Below are 7950 nucleotides of genomic sequence, written 5' to 3'. Positions count from 1 at the left end.
ATTGTAAAATTACTTGGCGCAGTCGCAGTGCGAATATTGCGCATGCGTACTAAGCGGATTTTCACTGCGATGCGATGAAAAATAACGAGCGAACGACTCGGAATGAGGGCCCATGATCATAGTTAAAATCACATGCCTCACCGGTCCCTGGGGAGACCCACACCAAAGGAAAAAGTATATATTCTTATGATACTGATTAGAATTAGTGCAAACTATCTCCTATATAATAGCCCTATTCTGTGACCTTGTGATTCATTTGCTAACGCTGGGCGGAGTTACAACACTGGGCGGAGTTAGTCAAATGAGTCACAGAGATCTGGCCAAATCTACAGGAGACTAGGAGCAGAAGCAGATAGCATGGGCATTGGGCATGGCACAGGCAGGGGTGCAGACCTCCCAGCTTTCTGCAGGAGCTTTCTCCAGGCAGAAGGAGGGAAACACACTCAGCGAAAAGGGGGCGTGGCTTCACGGGAGGGTCCCCGTTTTCGTCAGTGAGGGGGCATGCCCAGCGATCTGTGAGCTGCTGGCATGCTCCCAGGGGCTGATTATGAGTCCGGGGGGCCCAGGGCACTTGTGACAGGCAAGCCCTATCTCATTGCTGTGCCTGCTGGGGGTTGGGGGCGTGGTCTAATCGCGGACCACGCGGCCACGCCCCCTTATGCAAATTCCGATATTTATTTTTATTTTTTTGATGGGATTTTGGCCCCTCAGCTAGGGCTAAATCCAGAGGAGGTGGTCGCTCCCCCTTACACACCCGCACAGGCAGAAGAGACTGCTGCCTCCCTGTAACACCACAGACCTGCCAATATGCAGCAGCGTGTGCTGACTGTAGCACAATGTTGCCGCTGTTGCTGGCAGGACGGGGGGGGGAGCTTCTGAGCTGGGACAGAGCTACTCCAGCCGGGGGGTCCCCTAAAACTGTGGGGCCAACGGTACGTATCCCGTGCCCCCCCACCACCTTAATCCGGCTCTGCTGCTGGAACCCCCCCATTATTCCGTACCCCCTGATGCCCCCTCTCCCTCTGTCTCCACTATTCACCGCTGCTCTGCTAAGCAGAACAGCGAGTACAGGAGCTTTCCAACTGCCCCCCCCCCACCACCAGACAGTGCGACACGCGGGTGGGACAGCGGGACAGACCCCAAAAAATGGGACTGTTCCGCGAAAATCGGGACATTTGGGAGGTATGGGGGTGTGTGAGGGGTATGTCATACAGACAGACGGGCACCGGCTCACTGTGTGCTTGACCCCCCACATCGGCATACTCAGCAGGGTCTCTCTGATGCGGAGGAGCGTCACTTTCTGGCACACTCCACGCTTCTTAGCTGCAGTTTAGTGGGGCACCTGCCGCTGTGCAGGTTCCATACTGCCTCTGTTATCTCCAGCCCCGGCAACCCCACCGCTAGCTGCAGCGCTGCCACCCGCAGTGGAGTGCGCCCAGCTCATTCACACACTTTAGCTGGCGGGTAGCGCTGCAGAAATCCGAGCTGCTTGCAGGCTCTGACCCACTCCTCCCTCCAGCCGCAGCATCTCCTGGGAGCTAACCAGTCACTCCCAGTCTCACCTTACCACAGTGCCCGGCAGCTGCGCGAGGTCTGCGGTGTGTGACTGAGGAGGGGGGGAGGGATGCGGACGGGCAGAGGAAGCAGGACTCCAGCCTGAGAGAGTCAGCCATGCCAAGTCTCCAGCAGCAGCAGATCCCAACAGGTTGGAGTGGAACAGCAGCAGCCAGCAGCAGTGACTCCGGTAAGACACATCTGTCTGTCACCACTGTTTTGTCCCTAATACCAATCTCTCCCATGCCCTGTGTTCTGTCATGTCCCTGTCACCCCTGGCCTTGCCCTGCCACCCTTATCCTGGCCCTTTCACCCTTATCCTGGCCCTGTCACCCTTATCCTGTCCCTATCATTTCTGTCCTGGCCCCGTCACCCCTGTCCTGGCCCCGTCACCCCTGTCCTGGCACCGTCACCCCTGTTCTGACCCTGTCACCCCTGTCCTGGCCACGTCAACCCTGTATTGACCCTGTCACCCCTGTCCTGGCTCTGTTACTGCATACCCTCCAACTACCTTTTATGGCATGTACAGTACCCGCAGCGCCTCCAGACCTCTCCCCAATGCACCACACCTCCGCACCTTCCCCTCCACCACATGCGGCACTCCACCCCTCCCCCACATGCTGTGCCTCCAGACCCCCTACACCACCCGTGGCTCCCACTCCTCCACCTCTTCACCACCCACAGCACCTCCAGGCCCCTTCCACCATTCACCCCCCTTATATGTCTCCCACCACACCTGCCCCCCTCCACCCGCAGCATCTGCAGACACCCTCCTCCATCAGCGGTCCCCCTCTCACCCACCCCTCCCCCACCAATGGCACCCCCGCACCTGCCCCTTCACCACCTGCAGCACCTCCGGACCTCCTTTCCCATCCGCCGCAACACCCGTACCTGCCCCTACCCTACCCATGGTGCCTGCGGTCCCCTACCCCACCCCCGGCACTCCCGTCCCTTCCCATCCAACAGCACCTCCGGAACCCTTCATCCATCCACAACATCCCCACACCTGCCCCTCTCCCACCCGTGAAACCCCTGCCCCTCCCCCACCTTCAGTGCCTCCGGACCCCTCCCCCATCTGCATCCCCCCACTCCTCTGCCCCTCCCTCACGCGCAGCACCTCCCGAACCTTCCCCATCCGGGCCCCACCCCCACTTCTGCCTCCCTCCACCCGCAGCATCTACAGACACCATCCGCAGTCCCCCCCGCACCCGTTACATTCTGTACATCGTGCCCTGCAGGTGCTGTTCACGCCGTCGCAAGGGGCTGCGCCTCCTTCACCATCGCACGCCCTTTCATTGTGCAATATTTAACAACTAACAAAGGAATGCAGGTAATACTCCATATAATACAAATATTAAACCCCAGAAAGGCATGCAAGGGTAAGGGGGCGTAGCCCCTTGCGACGGTGTGAAGAGCGCCCGTAGGGCGCGATGAAGCACCTAGTAATATATGATCACCTTTAGTGCATACCCTCCACCAGGTGGATAATGAGTGACCCATAGCTGTCAGGCCTCCTCCATCACCTGGTAATGGGTAACATCACAAAAACAGCCAATTTATCATCCATTAAGCTGAAATAACACCAAATTTACAAAACCTAATTTAGGCATTTCACTAAAACCAATATTGACCACACCATATTAGATAGCCAAAGACATTTAGACTATTACCTAGTATACACTGTCCCATGTCAAAGTTATCCCTAGGTGCAGTCACAGCTGTAGATACTCATGGTGCTGCAAGGTGAAATGATCTGACATCAACCTCAAATCCAATCAGATAAATATCATATACCATATTGGGTGGGGTTTTTTGAGATCTGCACTGGAACAGATTGTACATTACCTGATAAGAAGTATATAATAGTACTAATGGAAATTCCAATTAATGTTTAGACCAACATAGAGCTGCCAATTTCGCCTCAAAGGGCTTTTAGGGCAGAACAACGGTTGGTGGTGCTCCCGGACATTTTTAGCAGAAAGAGCTATTAGGGGTGGTTTTGCAAAGAGGCAAAAAAAGAGCTAGTTGATATGTCTCCCTGGGGCACACTTTTTGTATGAATTTAATGACAATATTGTGAAACAATGGAATATGTATAAAGCATTAAAACGTAACTTTTATTAATTCTTCAGACGACCAAGTTAAATTAATTATGTGAAAAGAACCTTGCTGTATAAAACAGCGAAGTGGGTTAAAACAAGTATTAAATAGTGTATAGAAGACGATATAGTAATAATATGTCACTCGCTTATTGAAAGTAGGTGACAGGAAATTTGTCTGTACACCCTCTGAATTCTAGGCGAGTATTATTGTTAGACATATGTCCACTGCGCAAATAAAAGATTCTCGTTATCTCTATGAGTTTATGATTGATAATACTTATGCGTATTTCATATAAGAGATACAAGAAAAAGAAACCGGCTTTTTTAATTACCGGACTCCTTTTGAAATAATCAACTGTGCTGCGTGTTCTGCAGTGTTTAGTTGACAAGTAGGTTCTGCTGGTCAATGAAAGGTATGTACCTTGATGGGACTACAGTACCCAGTATTCCCAGAGGGTCGCCCTTTCTGGTACTGACCGGGCCCAATGCTGCTTGGCTTCCAAGATCAGACGAGATCGGGCAGGTCCAGCATGGTATGACTGTAGAAGGTATGGTAAACACCTCTCAGCATATAAGGATGGATGGTATTTGAGGCAAATGTAATTCCGTGAAGAAAAAGATTGATTTGACAATTGCCAATTAGTATTGACCAATTAATGGCCCAAGGAAGACCAAGAAGTGGAAGGATTATTTACTGATGAAATCCTCAATGTTACAATTATGATGGAGAGCACATGCCGGAGTCGCCTCAAATAAATTAAATGAGGCAATTAAATTAATGGTATGACAAAGGTTAAATGATTAGATGAAATATTAATAGAAATATCAGTATGACATGGGTTAATTTGATGAAGTACTAATAATTAATCATGTGAAGTAACCTAAGCTGAATCTTATATCAGGATTAACAGGAGCTATCTGGGCAGTACCTTGTTTCTCTGTGACAAATTGTATAAAGAATTTCCACTAAATTGCTCGATATGAAGTGGATATTGCTTTGTGTAGTTACGTAACTACACCCCCAACACGCACTGCTCAGGCTGCAGAGGCAGCTAACTATTCATACATTTCGACGTACATTGTTGCAGAAAAGGTGTCCGGGCAGCTCTGTGTCCAAGTGAAAACAGATACAATTGTTTTGAACACACCGCATATGTTGCAAAGGGCAGCTTCCTTTTAACACTGCAAGATGCAAATAATTGTCACAGTAACATACTGCAAATAGATGTGTTTGTTTTGGAATCAACCACATAGGCTGCAAGGAGCAGCGAGATTCTATCACATGCTTATCTCATTAGTTTGTCACAATAACAGATTACTAAGAAAAATACAGAAAATCGCAATTTGTCACAATAACCAAGTGCTGAGAAAGCTACAGAGAAAGTGACTCTAGTCTCAACCAAAAAATGCAGATTTGAAACCAGCAGAAGACAGTATAAGAACAACTGGTGTTCTATTTGTAAATAACTTGCATAATTTGTCCAAAAATTTGATCGGAATAATAACAGTTATAATCAAGAATAGTAAGGACAAAATAATTGTAAGTTGACACTGTAGAAAAAGCTCTCACACCAACGGAGTGCCTGAGTTGAAGAGTGATTGCCATCCGCCATCGTGGAACGCATTATGGCGCCGCTTCCGGCGAGTGATCGCCGGGCTGAGTGCGGATGGCGGCTGGCGTGGCCGGGGGGGCCTGCGTCGTGGACGGACTTGCTGGGCGGATGTTGCCACTATCAGTGGCATATGTTGTGAAGTTTACACGGGTTGTTTAATATAAGTAAGTACAAGTGGAGTAAGTTGTGGATTGTAGCGTCACTTCCGGTGGGCGCGGTATTTAAACACACCACGGAGTGAGGAGGGTCATGCAGTCACAAGCAGGACGCCTCCAGCTCTGTGTAAGTTACTGAATTGATTTTTTTGTTGATGGTATATGATATTTATCTGATTGGATTTGAGGTTGATGTCAGATCATGTCCCCTTGCAGCACCATGAGTATCTACAGCTGTGACTGCACCTAGGGATAACTTTGACATGGGACAGTGTATACTAGGTAATAGTCTAAATGTCTTTGGCTATCTAATATGGTGTGGTCAATATTGGTTTTAGTGAAATGCCTAAATTAGGTTTTGTAAATTTGGTGTTATTTCAGCTTAATGGATGATAAATTGGCTGTTTTTGTGATGTTACCCATTACCAGGTGATGGAGGAGGCCTGACAGGTATGGGTCACCCATTATCCTCCTGGTGGAGGGTATGCACTAAAGGTGATCATATATTATAGTTTGCACTAATTCTAATCAGTATCATAAGAATATATACTTTTTCCTTTGGTGTGGGGCTCCCCAGGGACCGGTGAGGCATGTGATTTTAACTATGATCATTGTTCTTACAGATTTTTTGTGCATCAATGTCATTATAATTATAACTTGATCTGCTGTGGCATCGGTCTTGAGAAAGGCCTGTTAACAGGCCGAAACGTCGACATTAAAGCTACGGTGATATTCAACTATCTAAAGCTGACTGATTTCTTCATAGCGAGAGTGCATCCCCACTCTGTGGACATTCTGTATATATATACATATATATATACTGTATGGGGGATATTCAATTTGGCCCGAAGAGACGTCGGGAGTAAAAAACCCAGATGTTTCTTCGGGTGCTGCGGTCAGGCTATTTAATTTGCTCAGCCGGTAAAACCTGCTTTTTCATCCGTAAACACACAGGTTCAGTGAAACCTGTGTGTTTTCGGGAGTAATAGCTCGTTTTCGGATGAAAACGGGGCTGTTATCAGGCATTTTGCTTCGCCTGCGCCGGCTTATCGGGGCCAATTAAATAGCCCCCGACGCCGATACTTATCACCCGGGACACCTTCGGGACAAATTGAATACCCCAGTATGTGTATAACACATGTATGTGTGTGTGTGTGTATATATATATATATATATATATATATATATACTGTATATATATATCAATATCATTATATACACACATTTATATACATATTAAATTGTTTATCTATGTTTATATTATAAATATTAGATTTTCAGTAGAGATAAATAAAAAATATATTAATAAATAATATTAATAAACACCACCCAAGCCTGCCCAGCATAGCACATTAATATTTAATCAAAAAAGAAAAAGAAAGAGAAAAAGGGTAGCGCTGTGGTGCACAGGGTCATAAATTGGCTGTTTATTAATAAATGAAAACATAACTTTTATTGGTAATTTAGAATAAAATAAACTCCCCACCAATCAAAAAATAGAGGCGAAATATTAAAAACTAGAAGATAGTAAGAAATTAAATATTTTGACGCCACTGCTTATACTACTATTACTACTACTGCTGCTACTATATCTGCTACTACTGCTGATACTACTATTACTACTTCTACTGCTGCTACTACTGATACTACTACTACTACTACTACTTCTACTGCTACTGTTGCTGTAACTACTATTATTACTATCCTCCTCCTACTACTTCTGCTGCTGCTACTACTATTACTACTTCTACTATGACACTACTTCTACTACTACACTACTTCTACTGCTACTTTTGCTGTAACTACTAATATTACTATCCTACCCCTACTACTACTTCTGCTGCTGCTACTACTTCTATTACTACTTCTACTAATACACTACTTCTACTACTACTATTGCTGAAACTACTATTATTACTATCCTCCCCCTACTACTACTTCTGCTGCTGCTACTACTTCTATTACTACTTCTACTAATACACTACTTCTACTACTACTATTGCTGAAACTACTATTATTACTATCCTCCCCCTACTACTACTTCTGCTGCTGCTACTACTTCTATTACTACTTCTACTAATACACTACTTCTACTACTACTATTGCTGAAACTACTATTATTACTATCCTCCTCCTACTACTACTTCTGCTGCTGCTACTACAGGTTGAGTCTCCCTTATCCAAAATGCTTGGGACCAGAGGTATTTTGGATATGGGATTTTTCCGTATTTTGGAATAATTGCATAGCATAATGAGATATTATGGTGATGGGACCTAAATCTAAGCACAGAATGCATTTATGTTACATATACACCTTATACACACAGCCTGAAGGTCATTTTAGCCAATATTTTTTATAACTTTGTGCATTAAACAAAGTGTGTCTACATTCACACAATTCATTTATGTTTCATATACACCTTATATACACAGCCTGACGGTGATTTAATACAATATTTATAATAACTGTGTGTATTAAACAAAGTTTGAGAACATTGAGCCATCAAAAAACAAACGTTTCACTAT

The 7950-nt window shown here is 45.8% G+C and overlaps 1 protein-coding gene, 1 long non-coding RNA gene and 1 pseudogene across 2 annotated transcripts in view; 2 read left to right on the top strand and 1 right to left on the bottom strand.

The window, feature by feature from the left end:
• The window catches only part of LOC134948047 (ficolin-1-like), a 170574-nt gene that overhangs the window by 45518 nt on the left and 117106 nt on the right, over positions 1-7950 (top strand). The window lies entirely within an intron of this gene.
• LOC134950229 (5S ribosomal RNA) lies at positions 4085-4203 on the bottom strand (annotated as a pseudogene).
• On the top strand, positions 5516-6170 carry LOC134948174 (uncharacterized). The gene is made up of 4 exons (XR_010182928.1): positions 5516-5551; positions 5641-5706; positions 5806-5874; positions 6048-6170. It is a non-coding gene; the product is annotated as an uncharacterized LOC134948174 (long non-coding RNA).

Source organism: Pseudophryne corroboree, chromosome 8 (assembly GCF_028390025.1).
Source record: "Pseudophryne corroboree isolate aPseCor3 chromosome 8, aPseCor3.hap2, whole genome shotgun sequence".
In the NCBI taxonomy this organism is placed as follows: Eukaryota; Metazoa; Chordata; class Amphibia; order Anura; family Myobatrachidae; genus Pseudophryne; species Pseudophryne corroboree.
The sequence above is the reverse complement of the archived record's forward strand: the minus strand, read 5'-3'. Positions and strand labels throughout refer to the sequence as shown.